At 37.7% G+C, this 26,126-nt stretch overlaps 1 protein-coding gene across 1 annotated transcript in view; it reads left to right on the top strand.

The window, feature by feature from the left end:
• rbm20 (RNA binding motif protein 20) overlaps window positions 1-26,126 on the top strand; it is a gene marked incomplete at its 5' end in the record, with an annotated part of 48,887 nt that overhangs the window by 7,067 nt on the left and 15,694 nt on the right. The gene's annotated exons all lie outside the window — the stretch shown is intronic.

Genomic DNA, 26,126 nt, shown 5'->3' with positions numbered 1-26,126 from the left:
AGGCTCACACCAAGAACAGTAGCAGTTTTTTCTCTAATACATTAGAAGCTGTTGCACCTACGAAGTCAAAAAAGATTAATGAGAAAAATATTGCACCATGGTACAATAGCACCACTCGCGCCCTTAAAAGAGAAACTCGCAAACTAGAGCGCAAATGAATAAAATCGCAATTAGAAGTCTTTAAAATGGCGTGGAAAGAGAGTTCAAATTGTTATAAAAAGGCACTAAAAGGAGCAAAGGCTGAGCACCTTCGTAACCTCATAGAAACCAACAAAAACAATCCAAGGTTTCTATTTAGCACAGTCGCTAAATTAACAAATAAACAGACACCACCTGACCTGGCTATTCCGCCGCACCTCGGTAGCAATGAATTCATGAAATTTTTTACAGAGAAAATCGAAAACGTTCGTGACAAAATTGTAAAAACTCAACCTCCAAATCTGTCCTATGAATTAGCACCAACCATAGCTCCGAAAGAAAGGCTCCAGCGTTTTTCACCAATAAAACAGGAAGATTTAATTCAACTTATCGCAACTTCTAAACCTACAACTTGCACCACTAAATAATTAAAAGAGCTACTACCTGTTGCAATTGAGCCCATTTATAACATTATCAACTCGTCAATTAATCTAGGCCATGTACCAGGACCCTTTAAGATGGCCGTCATTAAGCCTTTAATCAAGAAACCAAACTTAGATCCAAATGAACTTGGAAACTATAGACCGATTTCAAATCTCCCATACCTGTCTAAAATACTAGAAAAAGTAGTGTGCACTCAGATGTGCTCTTTCTTACAAAATAACAACATGCACAAAAAAAAAATTCAGTCAGGCTTTAGATCACATCATAGCACTGAAACTGTGCTCGTTAAAATTACAAACGACCTGCTTATAGCATCAGATAATGGTAACATCTCACTCCTGGTCCTGCTTGACCTTAGTGCTGCGTTCGATACCGTAGACCATAACATACTTCTAGATCGCTTACACAATTATACCGGTATTGAGGGACAGGCACTACAGTGGTTTAGATCTTACTTGTCAGACAGACATCAATTTGTCCATTTAAATGGGGAATCATCCAATCTAACGCAAGTAAATTATGGATTACCTCAGGGATCGGTTCTGGGACCCGTGCTGTTCTCCATATACATGCTTCCCCTCGGAAACATTATTAAAAAACATGGAATTAGCTTCCATTGCTATGCAGATGATACTCAGCTATATATCTCATCAAGACCAGATGATTCCTCCCAGCTATCCAAATTGGCAGAGTGCATTGAAGATATACAACATTGGATGACCTTTAATTTCCTTCTTTTAAATTCTAATAAAACAGAAATATTACTTATCGGACCAAAGACACGCAAACCGAATATTTCTGATTATAAACTGCAAGTTGAAGGATGTACTGTTACTCCAACTAATACAGTAAAAGATCTAGGCGTTATATTAGACAGCAACCTTTCATTTCGAAATCACATCTCAAATGTCACAAAAACAGCCTTTTTCCACCTAAGAAATGTTGCCAAGTTACGAAATATTCTGTGTGTTGCTGACGCGGAGAAGCTTATTCAAGCATTTGTGACCTCAAGACTTGACTACTGTAATGCACTACTTAGTGGTTTCCTGCATCATCAATAAACAAACTACAGTTAGTTCAGAACGCAGCTGCCAGAGTTCAAACCAGGTCCAGAAAATACCATCATATAACCCCAATGTTATCAACCCTTCACTGGCTACCCATTAAGTATCGTATTGACTTTAAAGTTATTTTAATCACTTATAAAGCCTTAAAGGGTTTAGCCCCTACCTACCTAACAGAGCTTCTATCACACTACAACCCATCACGCTCTCTAAGATCTCAAAACGCACGACTTTTGATAACACCTAGAATAACTAAATCCACCAAAGGGGGCTGAGCTTTCTCATACGTAGCACCTAAACTCTGGAATAGCCTTCCTGATATCATTCGAGGATCAGACACACTCGCCCAATTTAAATCTAGATTAAAGACGCATCTTTTCAGCCAAGCATTCACTTAATGCAAATATGCTAAATAAACCACCAGGAGATGCTGACATTAGATATTATTTACTTGAATAATTGGATTTATTATATAAAACACCATGTAGTGTGTTTTACCCTTTCTTGGGTTTTTCGTTTTTCCCCTGTAAAGCTGCTTTGGAACAATGCAAATTGTGAAAAGCGCTATATAAATAAAATTGAATTGAATTAACTTAACTTTAACCAATGACTAAATGTAACACGCAATAACGTTGTTTCACATGTAAAAAGTATAAATAAACAAACATTTGTTTATTTAGCAGATGCTTTTAGCCAATTGACTTAAAAATATAAGCTTTTACTTTTTTGTCCAATAAGCTAACAATAAAGATCTACTATTAAGCTATGGTTACATATAGGACTTGGGGAAGGATGCGTTAACCCTTTTGTTGTTTTGTCATTCATCCCAGTTGTGATGTGGACAATTTATAGAATTGAAGAAAACTTTTTTATAGTTATCGTTTGGTGTGAACATGTCTTTATCCTCTCTCAAGTCCTTAAAACCCAAGTAGTTTAAGCCTTAAGACATCAGAAATGTGTCGCGTCAGTGTCGGTGACCGTTTCGTGCCATCCGATGCTGTTTCCCTTTTCAGAGAGCATTAAGTGTGACCTCACTGTCAGGTCTATATGCGTCCGATTGAATTATATGCAACGAGCTCTGCTATAGTGCTGCGGTGGGCCTTCTGAGCTCTGAGCATATGCTTATATGAACACATTGGCCAAGTGTAAAGGTCTTTGGGTAAACAGTATCTAAAATTAAATAAGGTGTTTATCCGAGTTTAATTGGATGTCTGTCCCCGTTCAGAATGAAGGTACAAGGCAGATCTGCTTGTAAACCACATTTAGCCTTTATTAGATCGTAAAATACAATGTCTGTCAAGGGCAGCTTTAAAAATCATCGTCATGTCCCTGAAAGTTCATTTACAAGTGGTGCGTGTGATATTCCTTGAGCTATGTGTGTGTGTGTCTGATAACTCCTGACAATCCAGAATTGCATTCAATATCATTGCTCTCAATGGCTCACACAGAGGCAGGAAACTATGACGCAGCACATGGTCTGTAGACAAGATTACATTTATCTGTGATTTATAAGGGCACATTGGCAACTGTTGCCAGCCTGTAAAGAAAAGGAAACCGAAGGAGAGGCGTCGTCTTATCAAAATCTCTCAGCTATACTTAGCTGGCAAGAGGACACTACCATATCTCTAAGATATGTTCCTATATGATGCTAGCCACTAACAAAATAAGTTTTTTTGCCACTATGTTAAGCAATTTTTGGCACAGTATATCACAAACAATAACGATATGTAAAGGAGAACTATTTTTTAACATATGCATGTTTGTTTTTTATTTTGTGCTTTTATAGCTATAGGGAGTTATCTCTTAGGGTTTAACTTTCTTCATTTTAATTGTTAAAAATGGTAATTTGTTTGGTTAAACCCTGATTGTTTTAAATTCTATGGACCCCTTCAATGATGTAAACAACATTGATCAACTTCCTGTTTCAGTTTTTGAACACTACACAAACCAACAGAGCATTTATAACCAAATCAAAATGTTAAACGAATGTAAGTAAGATTTCATTACTTATGTACGATTTTTATAAAGTGCCTCTGGACCAGTGTTTACATCTTGTGAAGTGGTCTATGATCAAATAATAAAAAGTTAATTAAATATATTAAGAATTATAAATAATCATTAAAACAAATAATATTTATTGTTATTGTTTCAAATAAATTAACTGGTAAGATTTGGTTTAGGGGAGGGGTTTCATTATTGCTATTTAATCATCGTTGCTTAGTAATCGTACATTTTTGTATTATTTACAATGTACGAATTCTTACGAATTAGCCACCTTGTAAAATAGTAACATATTGTGAGATCAAGTTTGCTTCTTGATCCACTAGTTTGTACTACGCATGGTCACCCCAGTGTAACATAGTACCATTTAGACTTTTAAAGATGGCTCCCATAACATAACAACATCCCTGTCCTTTCTTTATGGAATGTGTTAGGTTTAACTAGCCAGGTCTTAAAATCGTAGCCATAAAGCTAAGGGTTGTCAAAGTAGTTTGTAGCATGTGTGCTCATCATAAAGGCATCTACTTTCATCTATAGAGATCACAGGAACTCACATTTAACTGTCTACAGCTGGCCAGCACATTTTACAACCAGTAGCTCAGTTGTTCATTGTGTCACAGTTTCCCTCTTTATGATATCATACAGAATGTTTATCAGTTGTAGTTCACAATAAGACTAAAACACATACTAGGACACCTAGTTTTGTGTATTTTATTCATAAAGTATATGACCTTAACTTTTTGTGTTGGCAACAAAATGATATATTGCAATTTGCGAGAACCAATGGGCTTTCGATTGCATCAAACCTGACACAATGTTTAAACACAAAAAAATTGATATGGTGTGAATACGATTCTCAATGTTCAGAAGAGCTGAAAATTGAAGAATTTCAAGCATTATGAAATAATAGACTGTTTTAATATAGTGCTTTAATAATACTGAAAGTTTCAAATTTGTCAGCAATTTAGATTGATGATCATGCTGTGACTCATCTCAACTAAAATGGCTTATTATGAATCATTTTAATGAGGCTATTATAAGTCATTTGACAAATTACAGCCTATTCAAATCATTTTGTCATACTTGACACTTTCACGCATCAGGAATAGCTGTCACTCCTCTATAAGCTAAAAAATAATTGTTTTTGTTCGAGGCAGATTGAATTTCTAATGCCCCTCTTGGTAGCCGTATGGATTTCTCTATGAAATGTTTACGGGGTATGGTATAGACTCGTAACTGTTCAGGGAGCCAAGTGCTCTGAACGTTCCTTTCACGAGAATGCCTCTGATTTCCCAAACTCTCTCTTCTCAAGTCTTTGCTATGTCATGACATGATGCTTTAGATTTGGCTAAACCATGTGTGGAAGTTCAATGATCGTAAAAGTGTTTTTCCAGCAAGCAAAAGAGAAATCTATCAATCTTCAAAAACGTATAATTAAATTTGATAACTTACACATTTTAATTACATTTAGTCATTTAGCAGACGCTTTTATCCAAAGCAACTTACAGATGAGGAAACATTGGAAGCAATTATAACAACATACTATAATATATTGATATTTTTGAAGCTTAAAGTTTTGTTTGTTTATACAAACTTTGAAATGAATGTCTTTGTTTCTACAGTAAACAGTGAATCTGATGTGACATCTGTTCGTAATAAATCCAGCCCTCATTTTGTTTGAAAGAAACGTTAATAGCAATATATTCGGTTTCTATACTTTTTTATTGTCTTGAAGTTATCTTACAAAAAAGACGTAGATATAAGTACACATGATCCTTGCTAATGTTAGGAGACAAAATATTCCCAACCATTATTTCTAGCGACCATGGTTGTGACTAAATGTAACTTCTACGTTTCTATGTCAAGTTTCTGGTCATCCGCCAAATGTTATTATAAATCATTGAGCTTTGTTTAGTTTCAGAACATCAGCAAAGATGTCTTTCGCCTGGGCGTGATACTGACATTTGTCTCTAAGGGTAGGTTACTTCGTTCTACAGATCTAGAAAAGTATGCAGGGCATTCCCTCTTTTAAAACTAGTGTCACCAAAACCCTTATAAGGTAGCGCTGCCCCCTGTCAGCAGACCAATGAGCTTGGCCCTTAGAACCAAAGGACATGAATAACAAAAGTAAAACCAAATGTACATGAGACGTAGTTCGGACATGGTGAGGACCAGGGTACCACCCTATCAGAAGCTTTGCCCACCCTGCCTCCACCCAGAGCCCTTAAGCGAGAGGATCCATGAATAAACTGTTCCATTGCAGTGAACGGACTTGGCTCGACTCTGTCTCTAAGTTATTAGTAGCTTTATATTTGATTAGTGTGTTTAAGGCAAAATAAAGCTTAAAGTTATACTTCACCCAAAAAAAAATTCTGTCTTCATTTACTCACCTTCGAGTTGTTCCAAAACACAAGATATTTGAAACAATGCTTATAGCCAAACAGGTCTCGCCGTTCTGGGGCACTTTTGACTACCATTGTATTTCCTACTGTGGTAGTCAATGGAGGACAAAATCTGTTTGGTTATAAGCGTTCTTCCAAATATCTTTCCCTGTGTTCATCAGAACACAGATATTTATACTGATTTGGATCAACTCGAATGTAAGTAAATGATGACAGAATTTTCATAAAGTATCCCTTTAATGCAGAAAAGGGACCAGAAGCTGACATGATCATGACAGACCCATGTGTTTTATGTGGAGAAAGGGCATGGCATTGTTTGGTTTTGTCATCCTGTGTTCTCTCTCCGGTGTCTCGTCTCCTGGCTCCTCCCCCTTGTTTCTCCGTCCGTTCATTCCCCTCATTATTTCATTATGTTTAACAACTATGTACGATAGCTGTCCTGAAAATCTGAAATCCTGACAGACAGAGTCAAGCCATTCAATAAGCCCATATGGAAGTGAACTGTGTTGTGAATGCTGTATCGTGTTGTTTGTAAAGTCCAACACTAAACACCTCTCTCAAACAGCTGTCTGTATATCTTCGCGTTAATAATTTTCTGTCATATGATCGTTCTTGAAACACAAGACAAGTTGTGCCCAACAAAGTCCTGAAGTAAAGGAATAGAAGGTGGAGACAGCTTTTATTATTCAATATTCAGTGACGTGGTTTACACAGGGATTTACTGATTTGCTGTAAGGAAGGTTTGGTAATGATCTAGGTTTATAATACAAAATGTGAAGCTTAGTTTGTTACTATGGCCTATTTTCTCCATAACTGATATAGAAATATTATCCTATATACTCGCACTGATACACAAGAAGCATATTTTATTGGCAATGCAGCAGACAGGGAAAACATTATTATTGTCTCCTAATACTCATATACGGCGCACATCAACACCAAAGAAAGCTAACAAGCTGTAAAATCTTATTTATCACCTTTCTTTCAAACCTTGACATGACTTTGTGATTTAGAGTGTATTCCTATACACATCAACATACTATCTGGACGGGTAGGTTACTTACCCATTTTGAGCCAGTATAATGTTCAGCCATATCTGAAACGGGGTCTGCTAGCAGGTTGCGCTGAGGTCTCATGGTCTGACCAGGTGTCGCGTATATAAATTACCGTGTATGCCAGTGAATGCAATGCCCACAATTCACCAGCGGGTGTGCTGAAGAGTAATGCATCATTTTACAGCTCACCCTTTGTAACATTAGACGCTAACTGCTGGCGATGTTAATGGATTGCAATGCTTAATATTCTGGATGGACTAACCGCAGTGTTCTTCCGTGATCACGTGACCGTCTTCTGCCTATAACGTGTATCGTGTGACCACAGCTTGGTCACATTTTGTTCACTTGTTGACAGTTGAAAGTAGGTCACCTTTAGATGGGTGCCAAGACCATGAGAGCCGGTAGCTATTGTTCAGCAAGCTGGATAAATAAGTAGGATCTAAATTCCGGTAATAGTTTCCCTTAATCCAATGATGTCAACACCTGTACATTTTTCTCTCACATACCAGCAATGATTGTTGAGTTTTGTGCTTTTAAATAAAACGTAATCTGTAACAGTCTCATGTACGAATCTCACAACAAAGTTCTGTTCATGTTCAATACTCAAATAATTTAAAAAATAATGATTATACATTGTTTTTATAAAGCATCTTTTGATGTTATTCAAAATCTTGACATTGTGTTCATCACATTTCAATGTGAATTACATTTAGGTTATTAACATGATTATATAATTTATTTTAATTAATTAATTAATGTATTAATTTTCTTTGGAGCTAATGACAGGCTACACATGTTATTCACTCTCTCAGTTTTTCCCTCTGGGAATCTAGGAGGAACCTCGGGGATCTTTAGGGTTTGGTCATTTTTTTTTCTTATCCCAAATGCCAACAAAAACAATCAAGCAAAGACTTTCACTGGATGGCAGTTATAATTCTCTCAGGGATTCCCACTCAGCATGGCAACACACAAGCTGTGTTGTACCAGGGGCTTTACAGGCCCTATGACAGCTTGTCTTTCTCTTAAGACTCCATATGATCCTCCTTGTAACACAAACCGACCCTGCCCTGCCAAAAAACTCCTCACCATATTAGAAGCTAAATTAATAGATGCAGTGGTGCAGGAACCATCTGAGAAATGCGTGTGTGTGTGTGCAAAGGACACAATATAAAATGTAAACTTTCTAAGGAATAATTATGCAATGTGATATTTTTATAATATGCTGAATTATGCAGTGATTCTAATGGCTGAAAGAGCTTTAATTGGGGACTTCTTCAAGTACCTGATTAAATGTCCTTCATAATCGTGACATACTATATGATGTCTTTCCATAATTTTGCCAATCAGTTCAAATTATGCGTCACATATAATTTTATAGAAATAGATTTTGAAACAACATTACTTTTACATTAGGTTTTGTGCTTAACTGACTAGCTTAGCATACCGTTACTCTTCACATAATCACCGAAATCTTAAACAGATTATTAGTCAAAATGTATGTCTGTCACTGGGTGTTGCAAATATCTAACCAATAAAAAGTATTAAAGAGTAAATATTTTGTGATTTTTAAGGTCCTACTTTGGTCTATGGAGTAACCAACAATAAGTTTACGTACATTCAAGGTGTGAAAACACTTTCATTTTTTAATAATAGGCAGTTACTATACTTTACTTCTTGATTGACTCTCAAATGATTCGTTCGGTGATTCATCTGTTTAATCCCCTCCTTTCTATTAGCCTACTCTGATCTGATTGGTCAGATGGTCTAGTGTGCTGTGATTGGTCGGAGTGTCGCAAATGGAACGGGCGTTACGCTGAGTGACACAAATCTGACAGGGAACTGAAATTAGAACGGTAGACGACTTGTTCGCATGATTCAGAGTCCACTAGTTTTTCCCCAAGCCTATAACTTTGTTATTCGTTCACTTCCGGTTTTAAACCATTGCAAACTGCTTACATTCACACACGGCACCATTATCACTGCATACAATTTAATTTTAAGGACAATGTAATAGTTACTCTTAAAAAATGTAAGTCAACTTTGACTACATTTTTACTCATTTTTAAATTAAAGCGAATTAAGACATTTGAGGTTACGGAAGGACAGCAATTATTTGCTTTAAGGTTGTTTATAATATGCTTATATGCAAAAGCCAGTCGATGTATCTCAATGCTACAGTGTGATTTTTATGTATTTAAAAAAAAAATTAAAACAGTTTTATAGATGAATTCTTAGTGAGGAAATAAATGACCCATAAGCATCTCGTAAACGATGGGGCTTAAGGCAATGAATATGAATATATTTCAAAAAACGAAGACATGAGCAAAAAGTGCTATTTTCATTATTTTAAAACTTTTAAAACGTGTTTTTTTATTTGTGAGCTTTTATAGGTCATGGTTTTGTCCATGATTGTATCGGTACACTCTAAAGAAATAGTGCTATATAGCACTAAAAGTGGTTCTTTGCTCGTAATGCACTACCTGTATGTGTGTAATGACAATAAATTTAATCCAATCCAATAATAGGGGAACCACTTTTGGTACTATATATTACCATATCTTGGTGCGCGGGTGGTTCTTCAGAGGTTTTCTGGGGTGACCAAGGTGCTAAATAGCACTGTTTCCGTATAAAGAACCTGTTAAGCCCCTGTATGGTTATTCCGCTGAAGAACCACTGAAGCACAAAATATGGTTCTATATAGCACTAAAAGTGGTTCCCCTATGATTACTAGCCAAGAACCACTTTTATACAGCACTATTTTTTAGTGCACCATGTGTTGTGTACTGTATGTTGCATACTCCCTTTTTGCTTGTTTAGAGCATGCTCATAAGCTTATCTTTGTATGATTCTCTTTTCCTTTTCTCAATGACACATTATGTCTGACTCAGTGCCCTCCTGCCAAACCTCTTTGGTTTAGTGCCGTGGGGAAGCCCTCCTGCAGTTTTGCAGTCATTAGCTGAACTTCATGAGAGGAAAGATAGACACAGTGGATGACACAGCTGCAGGTTGACGTCGACTGTGTTGCAGGGTGGGATGTGTGAAGGGATGTGTATGTTCATGGTGTCTTTAAGACTCACAATGTAAATATCAGGCAGCTGTAAGTGGGATGAGTCATGAAGACATTTAAAGAATTGAAGTGACTCACGTCCACCCACAGCCCACCTTGCGTAACACATCATGCGTGAACAAGAGTGGAACTCAGGTAAACCTGCCGATACTTTCCAGTGGGAATCTCGCGTAAAAGCACAACAACATTTTAAACTTTGAGTGTTGAGCTAGCTATTCACAACATTACACAATTCTTTATACTCTAGTTTAAAATGCACATTTCAATTCTTTTTGTCCATCTCACATATTATCAAACATTAGCTTTTGGACTAACAGTAGCTGTCATCATGTGGAGTCCAACACCTTCCCCTCGCTGCTCTATTCTGAGCTGCTATCAGTGCGACTCAACCCGCGGTTATCTCACAGCAGATGCTCTGAGCTCCCACACAGACAAGAAGAGACGGTCTATGTGTTGCCTTAAAGGATAACATGTGTCTAAAGACACTGTTCAGCTTCATTCGTCTCATTGTGCTAAAGTATAAAAAATCTGTATCTGTCCTTTTACATTTTGTGGATGCGAGTAATGGTGTGTGTGATTGGCAGAAAATGTGGGTTTAAGTGTGATGCGTATTAATAACACCTTGCAGCTCCAGCTGGCCAGACGAAGTGAGATCTGAAGAGTGTACAGCTGTCAGGGCTGATCATGAGCCTGTTGGTAACTCTCTCATTAGATAAGTCTGCTTTATCAATGAGACCACTGGGGAGGAAGTGACGTCAGGGGCTTACTAATGGGCAGTAGTAATTAAAATGCTGGAAGTGCCCAGATACCCAGGGTCGTAACAAAACTGTGATGTCTAAACGACTCGCTAATGCAGATCAATGTTCCTGCCAGATCACTGCAGTCTGCAAAGGAACAACGACTAGTGGTACCATCCCAAAAAGGAAAAAAGGTCACTCTCCCGTACCTTCTCTGGATCTGTTCCACATTGGTGGAATGATCTATCAGCTGCTACAAGATCAGCAGACTCGGTTGCCATCTTTAAAAAACGCCTCTCTTCCGTCAACACGTCGCTGATTGATTTATCCTAATTATTTTCCCTTTCCTTCTTTAAAAAAACAAAAAAAACGTACTAACCTCACTATTCTTAGCTTTGTATACTGTGCTAGGCTTTAATGGACTAGTTTGATGCACTTATGTATTTTGTTGCCTATGTTGTTATAATTGCTTCCAATGTTTCCTCATTTGTAAGTCGCTTTGGATAAAAGCGTCTGCTAAATGACTAAATGTAAATGTGATGTTATACAGTAATCGGGGTTTATGCAGTATGGGTCTAGGTGTGTGTCTATTGCTCTGTTCTAAACACTTGCGAGTTGACTACCTAGGCAGTATATTAAGGCGTCAAATGTGCACTACTGACAAGAAATGATAATGCTGGCTTCTTACAGACCCATGAAATCTGCAGCTTTGTTCAATGCATTGACATACAGTAATTTGGATCACACTAGTTCATGGTTATCCTTAAGGTTTAAGTGCTGACAGCCAAAAACATACATTTTGATTTCATGGGGACCTTGTAATCAAACTTTAATGCATCACAGAATGCACGGCAATGTGCTCAGTGAACAATACATTTGAACTGAAGTAAGACTATAATTATTTATTAATGTGCTTATTAACATACTGTACTAAAAATTATTGATTAAATGTAAAGGATTTTAATAATATATTTTAAAAAACAGTTTCTAAACAAATTATGGTGTTCAGTTGGTAAAGCACCGCAGTATAGAGATTGTGGTTTGATTCCAAGTTACATAAAATTGTGTACCTTTTAACATCACTTTAGATGTGTCCAGCCCGTGTCTTGCCGGCTATCGTGACCATGTCTGCCCTTATTTGGACCTCCCCTGTTTGGACTCTTGTGTTCCCTTTCCCTTGGACTCATGTGCTTCCCCGTTTTGGTTATTGTATTATCATGTTGCCTTGTTTTTGTCAGTGTCACAGTCTGTCTTGTCTTGTTTGTGCTTTGAGGAGCGTCAGGTGGCCACTCCTTAAGGAGGGGCTTCTGTCATGATTCTGCCACATCATGCCAGGTTTCTCTTGATATAGTGGCAGGACCATGACTGAACCTCATGTTTAAAGTGGAGAGAGACATTTTTTGTTGATTTGGCTTGCCATACGCTCTCTTCGGTCTCGTCTCTGTTCCCACCCTCTCGTCTCCTCGTTATTGATTCACCTGACATGATGTGACAGAATCATGACACAAATCTCACGTCAGTTTCAACGACAACAATATAAACAAATGTTTTGTGTAGACAAACATTTCACAAATTCTAGGAGCGTGATATTTAAATGATGATTGTATTAATCCGCCACATTTATTAATGTACGATACTCATAAGATGGGTTTGAATTTGTACCCATTTTTCATGAATCACACTTTAAATCTTTCGTAAGATGATTTCTGTGCGTGGAGATAGATAGTAAGGTTGATAAATGAGGCCCAGTGTGTCTATGGTCTTTGACTGTATCTCACTAGGAAAATTCTGATATGGATGTTATTGGACTGAAGCAGGCAGGCTGCCAAACAGTGGTGTTTTTTAGGCTTTACTGCTGCACTAACTTTATTTTAATAAGGCTTATTTTAGAAGGTGCAAACTCATTGTATGTGTGTGTGTGTGTGTGTGTGTGTGTGTGTTTGTGAACTTCATCAGCAAGCTGCCTAAAGACATGACACAGGCATTGAAATAAAAAAGCTAATTAAAAAATGATGGGTTATTTTTCAACGGTTTTCAACCCAACCGTTGGGTTGAATTAAACCAGAAAATTTTTATATTTGACCCAATAATGAGTTGAAACAACCCAACATTTATGGAGGAAACATCCCAACATAACCTACCGGGTTCACACTAACATTCTTGTACGGTCAAAATGTCTGAATGAAAGGGTCATACATCCATGTGTAAATGTATTTGGCCTGCTGTGGATTTCCATGTGAGGGCAGAACCATTGGGTGACAGCAGGTGTATGAAGCAATGGATTCTGATTGGCCAAGGATGACATATACTGTGTTGTGATTGGCTGAGGAGGTAGTATCACTGGGGAGTGAGAGGGTGTGATTGGCATCCACAGGCTGATGGTGCAGACAGATGGTAAAATGCTACATAAGCTCTGGGCCGAGCTGCCTTGCAGGGTGGTGGTAGTTGGGGCAATCGGGGGGAGTATCGGGGTGGTGGAGGTTAGGAATGCTGGAATGTCTCAACTGTGTTACCCTGAATTTGTACAGAAAAAATCAGTGGACATTCAGGGCTGCATCATCCCAATATATGCCAATAAATGCCTATGTTAGATGCTATATGGTGACATTGCAATGAGCTGCAGATAGACTGCAAATCGACCAGTGAAGCTATTTTTGTTCTGCCTAATCAACACAAAATGAATTGGTGACGTCTATTAAATATTTTCTAGAGGGAGGCTCTAATGTCTTCCTTGTTCTCAGTATTTTGTTTACTGTTTACTAGACAAGGCATCTGTGTTGGCCCCTATGTGATTGTTGACTGTACTCCACAGCCATTAGAATATTCATAGTCCTGTGGTGGAAGATCATTTGGTCATCTGGCCTCTGCCCTCATTGCGTAATGTTACACATAGTGTCAGCAACCCTGGGTGGTAATCTGGGGTAGGTAGTTTGCCCAGCACTGTCAGCACGGAGGTTTGAGCCAGGCTGCTACCGACTGAACAAACCAAACTTATGGGTCTAATGTATCTAGGAACACTACACTGTAAAAGAAATCCACCCGGATAAAATACTGGCAGAAAATGACCAGTACATTTTCCTTTATTGTACGGCTAAAATGAAAATACAGGTAAAACAACTGTAAAAATGAATACGGAAAATTCCTTCATATTAATACACTATGTTGTGCCCTTTTTTTACTGTGTAGGGTGGAAGGAACATTGGATGTGCTGTTTGTAGCTCTGTTCCAAAACCTGCTGCATCGATGTCTACATAGACACAAGCAGCTGCCTTTTAAAGCAGCATCGTAACTCAGACGTGCCCTCAAGATCAATTTGGAATGCTCTACGTAGGCAGCAACATACAAAAGGGCGTTTTTTTTATTCATCTAGTCGAGTTTTCCTAGTTTGATGTAAACATGGTGCTAAAGAATACAAAGAATACACATACACATATATAAAGCCACAGAAAAAAATTAGAGGCCATTCCAAATTTTCATTTAATCTGCATTTCTAGGTGTATTGTGCTCATTTCAGTCTAGTTGAGTTTCAACAAAATCCAACTGCAAGAGTGACAAAGTCGTGCAACAGCAATGTGAAAGACTGACAGAATGACAAGACACATGAAAAATTGTGATAAAAGAATCAAGGTTTTCACATAAATATATATTTTTTAACTTTTCCTTAATCAGTGTACGGATATTACTGTTGTATTGCTTAAAAGTAAAAACATTAGTCATGCATTAAAACATGCATTAAAACATTATATATGTTGACGCTGGTCTCGTGTTGGCGGCATAAACCACATGATTAAACAGACGTAATCACTTCAACACCTATCCTAATGTTGCATCTTGATATATTGTGCCACAATGTATCATTTTTATTAACTTACTTTTCAGCACCAAGTAAGTTTCTTTACAATAAGCTTTCACTGAAGTAATTGCAGTGCATTCTGGTAAAGCATTTTCTGTGAAGGATGTGATGCTACATCTGTAGCACACTTACGTTTTGGAAAAGAGCCATCATGTCTAATCCAAAGATTGACAGCATGTAATTCTGGGTATTTAATGGCCTCTAAAAGAGTCAAGTTTTATTTCAGTGCTGAGACGGTGACAATTGCTAGGCTGTGGCTACGAGCGAACATGCGAACACCATGTTCACACATTTGAGTCACCACCTCTGACAACACTCCACACCTTTACAACAGTTTATATGTCCTGTTTGTTCGCATATATATCGGAAAGCTTGTAAATGTCAACATATGGCATGACTAACTGTGAACTCGGACGTTTGTGATGCTCGTGGAGCGCATGAATCCCATCATTCCTGAGACTTGTGATGGTCCCCTTTGGGTTCTTGGACTAGACTGTGATTTGGGTAACAACAGAAGACTATAAATCAATCTCTGCTCAACTGTGCTGGCACAAACACACCCCACAGTCGTGACCAGCCAATCCGGACCGTCTCCGGTGAAATGGACAAGTAGGATAGGCTGCGTTTGTTGAAAGGGCTGATGGCTTGTTAAAGTTTGATAGATTTATTGAAAGCTTCTTTGACATTGGATACACACTTCACATTTCCTTGTACTAAATATTCATTTTATGTTACATTTCGGTGCTTTTATAGGCCAATCAAAGTGAAGCCGAATGGATGAGCCACATTCAAAGGCAAGATTATAACAGATTGCCACTAAAACAAATCTGTGATCTCACATCAGATGAATTTAAAATATACATTGCGTCAGTGCACAAGAACCTTTTTAATTACAAAATAGATGTCTGTTTTATCAAATTAATATCAGCCACAAAAGTCCATTAAAAGTGCATTAAATAGATTTGATCATAGTAGGTTTTACTCTACTGTTGTCTTTTAACGTGGTAAAATCACTTAAACTTCATGGATGTGATGTAAGCACCTTCTTATCTTCTCTGCTGAAATAGATGACAAAACATACAAACGGATTGTTCATCATCAAATCGATCTTTTTTTAATCTTTTTAAAATAATTTCAGACTGTCCAGACTGCCATCAGTTTGTTGTGTGTAATACAATTCACAATAACGTCTAGTGACAGTGGGGAGAAATCTGTTAGCACCATCTAGTGGATTTGGCCTTCGATCAGCTCATAATAAAATCAGTCCATTAAATTGAGTTTATACAGGGATTGGATTTAAAATGTTTCTATATACGTTTGCAGGTCACTATTTGAAAATTACATAGAAAATTGTTATTATTGAATGTAATTCATCGTTCTACAAATAAATATAACAACATATAAATAATACAGGAAGAAATACCTTGCACTTAGTTTTGGCTTCACAATAATATAATATCTTAGCAGTACAGTCAAGTTGTTCCCTGTAAAAACTGAACATGAGGGGTCTGGCGGAGCAGGGAAAGGGGAAAGAATCCGAAATGCTGGTTGTTGTGACATTCTTGCACAAGGCAACAGATGGCTGGCTGTAAATCTGCCGCATTGGCACCTCGCTGAGAATTGGATGCTGGGTCGCTTACGTACAAAGGGATGAGAAGCACTACAGTGCTCAAATATCACCTAATTTACTAAATCAAATGTATTCATTACATAACATAAGGTTGCAAACTTTGCCTATATGTATACCTCAAATGCATACACATGACCTAATGATCTAAAAATATATCCTCGTCAGATAGATAAAAACCAACATAGAATATTAACTAACAATTTAACATGATCACTTTTTATACTGTATAGACAGTTTCATCGGATATACATATACATATATATATATATATATATATATATATATGAGACGCCCCATCGCGTTGTTTTTATTTGTACCTTGTTCTAGGCAAGTCATAAACTTTTGTGAAAATCATATTTTACATATGTGGTGGCGTACTTGGGATTTAGGACCCAGACAGGGCTCCCAACCGCTGCAGCGCTACTCAGTCAAAAGCACCGGAATTCAAATGACAAGTGTGTTCATTTTATTTCGTTACATTTATAAGTTTTATCCTAATTCTAAAGCAAATAGCAGCAAATACAGGACATCTTCAGAAGTGGGAGCCTGGAGCCTTAACTGACAAACTAAGAAAACGTCCTGTTAGGAAAGTCATGTGAAAAAGGACCTAAATGTATCCTTTTTGACATTTAAACAAATATTTAAAGAAACGTGTAAATAATAATAAATTAATATAATCTAACATATGACCCATGAAATTAACATTTGTGTGCTAATTTTCACAATTTAAGTCAATAGGAAAAGTGTGACCCCTACAGGTCATCAGGCTAAGATGTAAAGCCCTTTGAATTCTTCATCATGTTGAAGTGTGCTTGTATTTTTTTCCACATGACTACTTCATTTTTGATAATACATTTTTAATTATCAATAATTATTGTAATAATAATAATAGGCTACTGTGTATGTGTGCATATTTACAAAAGAGAATATCTGTTTATAGGTTGGGGAAAAACATCATTCAGTATCAGGAGGAGCAATGGAAAACCTTCATGTTCTGCAGCTTGGAGATAAAAACGGGTCTTCTTAAGTCTTCGTGACTTGAGGAATGCCTTCTTTTACAAGCAGTTGACAGTGTTGTTTATTTTCATTTTGGGGTATTTTCAAGCTTGGTGGTGCTGCTGTTTGGTAGCTTTAGCTTGGATCGTTTATAATTGAAGAGAATATATGTTTTTATTGTGTTTTATTGTGTTAGTTAGCTGTAATTTTTTTGATAAATTATTATGGCTCAAATAAAAACAAATCAACTGCAGTTTGATTGATATGAATCGGACTGCACAATAACAAAAAACATGATTTTTGGAAGCAAACTCTTCAAGCTAGACTAGCCTCAGCTCTGTTTATTTATTTATTTGATTCTTGTAAATTGATACTAAATTGCTAGAAACTTTATGATAAAAGGAAGTACATTAATAAAACAACTGCAACCAAATCGTATTGTATTGGAAATAAAGAATTATAAAGGTATTTCTATGCTGTGCATTGTTTGTTAACACTGCAATAAAATAACGATAAATAGGATGGCCTATCTATTATTATGAAGCCTTAACTGACAAATTGAGGGATTCGTGTCTGATTGTGAAATACTTATTCAATGTTTATTTATTTATTTCTAAATTTCCGTCACGTATTGCCTAATGCAAATTGAAACCGTTTGCGGTTTATAAATATTTTCTTATGTTAATCATTAGTAGTTGGAGTCGGTGAGTGAACCTTTGGCTTTATAGATGCTGTCAGCGCGCGCGTTCATCATGGTAAGCAGATGATAGCGCGCATCTGTCATTAGGACGCAACGCTGTTGCTAATGAAACATGTAAGAGAGCACGCAGGACAGAGAGATGCATGGCCTGAAGACTAGAGCCAGGTGGAGGTCTTTGGCAAAGATAAACTGCTTTCAAACTAGGACCACCGATAGGATTAAATACTGCAGCAGCATCCGACAAACTCGGAGAGGTTCGTGACTCCGGGAGAAAAGTTTCCCTCCTCGTTTCTGTCACGCTTACAAAAGGGTTTAAAGGATTTTCTTCACATAGTTCATAATCGCATCATGTTTCAGTTTTATTTATTTTTTCAAAGACTACCTGCACATCTTGTTAAATACATTTTTTCTGTTTAATAACGATTAACGAAGTCTGCGAGAATTGCGGATACTGTAAATAATGTCCTAAACAAGTAAAAAAATTACACATGTTGGTGTCCAGCTAAATCCCAATTTAACGGGATGCATTATATTATATGAATACTCCAACGATATAGCCCAATTTAACTTGACATCATTAAGTGATATCATTATATGTTTTATCTCATTATCTCTTATTTATTGTAAATTGATCCGTGCAGCAACGGGTCACATTTTACATTGTGAAAATATCAAAGTGTTTTTTGTTGTGGTTTTCTGTCGCAAAAATAGTCTCAGATAACCGTAAAATTCAGTATATCGACTCAGATTTTAGTTTATACATTTGGCAATAAACTAGTCTTCATACGGTTACATTTGCTGCACGAATGCGAAATCATTTCCCATTTGGGACATTAATAACGTGTTAGTTCGCGTATAACACATCGCCCTCCCTGTCCTCCCTTTGCAAAGCACATGTGACACTTCATCACTCCAGCCTCTATGCCAGCCCTCGGGGACAGAGCGCGCACACATCACTGGGAACTACGAGGGGCCAGGGTGCGTAAATGCGCATTGTGCGCTTATGGAGGTCACTGTACCGACACGTAAACTGCTGTCCATTGGTTTGAGTGAAGGCGTTTACAGCACAGGAGCTATTCAGATCATCATCTAGAGGATTGTATAGGTGAGTCAGCTCTGGGTTTGGCCTGCTATTGTGGGGACTGTGTGTTCCAGAGTGGATTGTAAAGTGGCCGCCAGGTTTTTTTATTTAGCAGTGCCACTACCCTAGAATCTTGGTTCTGGGTCTAATTTATCGCTTCCTCTTGTGAATGTGTGAAAGTGTGTAGAGATATAGAGCTTTGATCTGTCTCGAGGTGAGAGAAGAGTCTGGCACAACAGATGTTCCAGCGGTTCAGACAAAGATGAGTGTTGTTCTTGATAAAGCTGTTCATTTAACTGTTTTCCCAGTAGCGGGATATAGAAATTATTCGTTATTTTGATTATTTTGATAACATTCAGAAAGATGAAAGATTTAATATCTAGATGTGAATGTTGACAACTCACCTTTAATAAACTTTCAATTTTAAATATTATTTAAGTTTTTTTTCCATTTACTGAAATGGCATATTGTTTGGCATCATTTTTTCAGATTTACAAATAAAAAGAAATTCAAAAACCGGATTCAATATGGCGGAATCAACCTACATTAGTTTTATTCATGTAATTTTGAAAGGTCAGGTCAAGTTATGAGTTACAACTGCACATGTTCTTAATCAGTAGTAAAAGGCCTAGTAGTAAAACCTTGCCTTTTCTAAATTCAAATGAATAAACAATTAATAAATTAAACTTTTGTTAAAAAAACATAACATGTATGAATAAATAAATAGGATTACACTACAAATAAATAAAGTGGCATATTAAAAAGTGTGTACATTTGCACTATTCAAATATTTGTCTTTTTTATTATGTGATATGTGGATTTTTCATGGTGCTATTGCGTTTAAAGTTGATATGTAAACAAACCTTGTACATACATTACATTTGAGACATCAGCTGCTCCTGTAAGCAGTAACTGAATATGGTAACACACTCTCATCAGAGCAGCAGTGATTTGTAAGTTTGTCCATGTACATTGCCTCAGATTCTCTAAACAAACACTTTTCACTCGTTTATGTTTTGGGAGAATATAAAAATCTTCTTAATGTGTATTATAACATTCATGCTCCTAATACAGATAGAAGGCTTCTATAAGAAAAGGGTTTTCGTCATAATCCTTCAATAAATAAATAATGGACATTAAATCAAAAAGAAAATAACATCCCAGTCCCTTTTGCACTAAAACCAAGTTTTCCAGAAAATTGGTCAATTTTGTAAGCGTGGATGTAATTTATGGATACATTCTAAAGATTATACATTCAGTTTATTCATTTAATTTGTTGTAGCCGGTATTCGTTGTGGTTTCAGAGTTTTGATTTGTGTGCTTTATAGATTTAATGTAATTTGTGATTATTTTGTGCTGAGACTACTTTATTTTTCTCTTTGGCTTTTTTGTAAAAACATTGTTTTGGTAAAGTTCATCTCTTAAAATATTTGCAGACATTAACGCATAGATCAAATACATATACGCAGGGTTAAATATGTTATACTGACGTGTATTCTTATATAGCCAGAGGTTTGGGCTTTGTCAGCTACACTTATGGTTCCCTTTGACAAAATGTTAAATGCTCTCTCTCTCTTAGCGTCTGCTAGATGAATAAATGTAAACGTTATGTGTTGCTCTTTGCAAAATAAATTCATATTTTTTTAGCACGACTATTTAGTCAAAACCATCTGTTTATTGCAGAAGTGTAATTTTGTTACTGCTAGTGGCATTAAAGTTTATTACAATTTGTTTGAGTGACCAACTGGCCGAGATATTAAAACATTGGGAGAAGCTGAAAACTTAGAAGGCTTAGTAACATCAGGCAAAAACCCTCTTAATATGCACAATTCTTTGTTTTCAGTAAATTCTAATTTCCTGAAATATTTTTTTTTATTTTGCATAAACTTATTACAGAGTTATAACAAAATACATTACAGACATTTCTCATACATATCTAATAAAAAAGTACTATATCTCAATATAGATGCAAGTATCCGTTTAAGGTAAAAAACAATTAGTGACCCACATAATTAATTTAATATCAGTAAAAAAAATATTTATTTACATTAATTTACATTAAAACAATTAAATAATGTATTTTGTAGTAAACTCTGCCTTCGTAAATGAACTTGCTTGCGTCCAGCATCACAAGCTTTCATAAAGTCTGGTATGTTGTCACAACATGTGACACATTTTCAACCAATCACAGCCCAAGGTTGTGCTTTTATAAAACCAGAACAGTTGCTTCCAGGACATTACTGTCTGTGTTGTGAAGTCAGAGGGCTTTGACCCCACTACCCCAGTCATGTTATCCCTGGATTAGATACAAACTCATGAAAATGCAGCATGTCCCCTCCCACACCCCATTAGGTGACAAGACGTCAAAAATGCCCAAGGGTGTATAATTATGCTTTTTCGCATCTGCTTTCTTAACACCGGACTGCATTAATTGGTCAAGGGCATCTAAGACCTGAATCTTGTGTTTAAATAAGATGACCAGAGTCAGGACTCTGCCGAGCTGGCATGGGCCGTATTGGTTTCCCGTGTTAGCTGAGCGTGCTGTATGTCAGTGGTGTATTTCGGGGTGTGAGTCATGAAGGTGCAGCAGCACCCGTGTAACGTCAAGTGGTGTAACTGTTCTTGTAGCTCAAGGGAAAGAACGGATGCTGGCGGAGTCAATGTCATGGGTTTGATTCCCAGGGAACACACACACCAATGAAATATACATCTTAAATGTGCAGGACATCAGTTTGGATGGATGTTACAAAATTTACTTTTGAATTTAGAGTTTGGCCCTGGATGTAATGCACACTCTGTTGGCTTATTCAATGTGCACAGTTCAACACAAAATGATTAACACTAGCCTTTCTTACCAGGTTTTCATGAGGCAGTTTTAATTTTTGTACATATTACTTGGTTGTACTTGTTAACACATACGCAGACATGTAACTTAAATAAATGCAGAGTTTAGTTTAAGGTACATTTAAAAGTTGGCCTCAATTGGTAAAGGTCAAAAGCATATGCCAAATGTAACAAATGTTAATGTAAAAAGATTTGTTCAAATGTATAGCATCTTGGATACATATGAATTAGAATTAAAATGTGACACAAACTGATTCGGTAGATGGTACACCAGTTGAAATAGCATTTGTAGTTTCTATGCCATAAATTTGAACTCCTAATCCTGGTATTTTTCAATTGGCCAGCTGTTGTATCTCAAACACCAGTTGTATCCGTAAAATCTAATTTATGTATGTTATGTCTTAGCTCAAGATTGACATTTCTTCTTTCGAGTAGCATGGTGGCCAATCTAAAGCTGCAGCAATATGTTCAGTATAGGCTAATGTTTCACCTACTGTTTTTAAATGTCTTTCTTTTTGTATATATTTAAATGTCATTAGTTAAGTGTAATTACTGTAATTACACTGACCCCAAAATACTTAAGCCAGTTGTTATATACATTATAACAACTTATAGCAGGTATTCCAATAAAATATAGCATAAATAAAACAATTCACAAAACAAGTTTAACTTTTAAATGATAACAATTAAAGGTACATGCTTTGTCATGCATTCTGACTTCTTTACACTGTTGAAAGTGATGGCTTCTCATGCTTAACATGGTCAACTAAAAACAAGTTGGACGTATGACTTAGCATTTCTGTGCTTGATACACTTCCCTGTCATGATTCTGCTGCATCATGTCATGTTTCTCTTGATTTAGTGGCAGGATCATGACAGAACCTCATGTTAAATGTGGAGAGAGACATTATTGTTCTTATGGCCTTCCATAATCTCTCCGGTCTCGTCATTGTTCCCATCCTCTTGTTACCTCGTTATTGATTAATGCCTACACCTGTTTCCCTCTTGATTTGCTCCCTTATTTAATGCCCTTGTGTCTTCTGTCTTGTGCTGGTTCATTGTGGTTTGTGTGGTGAGTTCCTGTTGTGTCAGTTTAGTTATTTGTAGTTTATTCAAGTCTTGTTTATGTGTAGTTAGTTTTAGTCCAGTTCTGTCTTGTCATTATGTTCCCATGTTTTGTTATGTTACCCCCACGTGGGTCTTTGTTTTATGATTTATTAAATATATGTTAACCCCTTACCCGCTGTCTGCACCTGGGTCCTCTCTCCGTGTCTCACCACTCGAGAATCATGACAGAATGAACCAGCCATAATCGGACCCAGCAGACAGAGGGATCGTTGTGGCAGCAGTTGAGGCTGCCGGATTCCCCTCCAGGGTTAGAGGTTGCCGGACTCCCTTCCTGGGTCGAGAACGCCGGACTCCCTCCTGAGTCGGGGCCGCCGGACTCCCTACCAGGGTTGAGACTGCCGGATTCCTGCTCAGGGCCGAGACCGCTGGACTGCCTTACAGGGTTGAGACCGCCGGTCTTCCCTCCAGGGTCGAAGCCGCCGGAATCCTGTGGCCACCAAAGATCCCCAGCCGGGCATTCCAGGTCGGTGCAGCTGGGCATTCCAGGTCGGTGCAGCCGGGCATCCAGGTCGGTGCAGCCGGGCATCCAGGTCGGTGCAGCCGGGCACTCCCGCCCGGTGGAGCCGGGCATTCCAGCCCGGTGCATGCGGCCATTCCAGCCCGGTGTATGCGGCCATTCCAGCCCAGTGCATCCTGTTCGTGTCTGCCGGCTCTCCTGTTCGTGTCTGCCGGCTCTCCTGTTCGTGTCTGCCGGCTCTCCTGTTCGTGTCTGCCGGCTATCGTGTTCGTGTCTGCCGGCCATCCTGTTCATGTCTGCCGGCTAGTGTTTTCATGTCTGCCGGAGCTACCCAGTCCGTGTCTGCCCATGTTTGGACTTCCCTTTGGACTCTTGTGTGCCCCTTCCCTTGGACTCTTGTGCTTGCCCGTTTTGATTTATTGTATTGTCATGTTGTATTGTTGCCATTGTCACAGTCTGTCTTGTCTTGTTTGTGCCTTGAGGAGCATCAGGTTGCTGCTCCTTTAGGAGAGGCTTATGTCATGATTCTGCTGCATCATGTCATGTTTCTCTTGATTTAGTGGCAGGATCATGACAGAACCTCATGTTAAATGTGGAGAGAGACATTATTGTTCTTATGGCCTTCCATAATCTCTCCGGTCTCGTCATTGTTCCCATCCTCTTGTTACCTCGTTATTGATTAATGCCTACACCTGTTTCCCTCTTGATTTGCTCCCTTATTTAATGCCCTTGTGTCTTCTGTCTTGTGCTGGTTCATTGTGGTTTGTGTGGTGAGTTCCTGTTGTGTCAGTTTAGTTATTTGTAGTTTATTCAAGTCTTGTTTATGTGTAGTTAGTTTTAGTCCAGTTCTGTCTTGTCATTATGTTCCCATGTTTTGTTATGTTACCCCCACGTGGGTCTTTGTTTTATGATTTATTAAATATATGTTAACCCCTTACCCGCTGTCTGCACCTGGGTCCTCTCTCCGTGTCTCACCACTCGAGAATCATGACATTCCCTAGCACTCTTAACTTGTTTCGGAAAGCTTTTTATAAGTCCTATTCCTTTTATTGGGCAATTCTTCCGGAAAAGCACGGCAAGGCGAAAGAAAGAGCCTGCGCACGTGCCAACTGATGAACGAGACACGCTTACCATCAAGATTGTCTGCGTTGTGTTAAGATTGGCTGCACTGTGGGCCTGAAGCTGCAGCTCGATACTCTGATGATCGTGAAGTTTAGGTGTGTCTGTTTGTTCACTACATTTCAGTGATGTATGTTATGAATACATGAATTGTCGGTATGTAAAACTAAGTCAAATGTCTGTGTTTGTTGGCAATTGGCATGTACGTGCATAATGAAAAAAAATGAAGGGATGAATGCAATGATGAGTTGTGTGCTTATGCTGTAGTTTCATCCCTCTGCCTACCTCCAGCAGCTCGTGTTTTTCCGGAAATAATCGTACAGCTGTATCTCTCTTTTATAAATTTGATCAAACTAAATACACTTCGAAGATACGACGTATGCAATCCTACTGTATAGGTACTCAAGATTAATATAAGATTGGCAGAAACTGAATGCGTTACCCTATCTTTAAATACTAGATATATTGTTATGTTCACACAGTGCATGGAAATGTTCTGGTGCTGGAATTTTTATAATTTTCACGTGATACACCTGATACTCTGCTAAGACACACTAACTTTACCAACTTTTTCCTGTCTCATTTTCATTGAAAATAATATCATAAATGGCTAAAACGGTGGTTAGGCCTGTGAAAGATTATACATAATTTTATACATAAAAATATACATAATACATAAGATCTTGCATGCAGTAATATTGCGACGTATGGCTTAAGTGTCCAAACACATTTTAGGGCCAGTGTACTGTATGTACATTTAAGCAATATGTTGAGCAACAAACAAATAATAATTTTGTAAGTTTTTCATTGTGTTAAAATGAAGGCTAGCTTATTTGGAGTTAGTTTTGATGTGTGAACTTTACGATCTGAGAATGTTCCTGTAAATCCATATCATAATATGAAATGACTCCAGCACTACATTGGAGAGGTGTTAATCCCCCAAAAGATTGAGTTGCACAAATTCAGATTCAAAAGTATTTGCGAACCTCCCCCTAGTTTCAGTTTTGATTCTTGACAACAGGGGCAAGAACCATATTTTAGACACCAGAACCAGCTTTGAGATTTGAACCAGCCTTGAAATATTTATATCACGGGACAAAAGTAATAACTGCATTTTGGAGTCCTCATGTAACACTTCTAACAGTACCTTTCAGAAACATTGTTGTTCCATCTTTCAGCATTGCAGCAAGAGTTTCCTCTGGGGAATTGCCACCTGTGCTGATATCTGGCTCTCGGTTTGGAGGGTGTGTGCTCATCGAGGATGGCAAGAAGCTTGCACAGATATTTTGATTGATAGTAGCACTTGCTAAATTTAGCCAACATGTGAGCGCGTTAATCAGTGCACTCAAACGGGGACGTGGAGTCCAAAGCGTCTGGGCTGCAGGAATGTTTCCTGATCGGACGAAGCCA

This window comes from Barbatula barbatula (genome assembly GCF_947034865.1).
Source record: "Barbatula barbatula genome assembly, chromosome: 13".
Lineage (NCBI taxonomy): Eukaryota > Metazoa > Chordata > Actinopteri > Cypriniformes > Nemacheilidae > Barbatula > Barbatula barbatula.
This window is presented reverse-complemented; position numbering and strand designations above follow the sequence as displayed.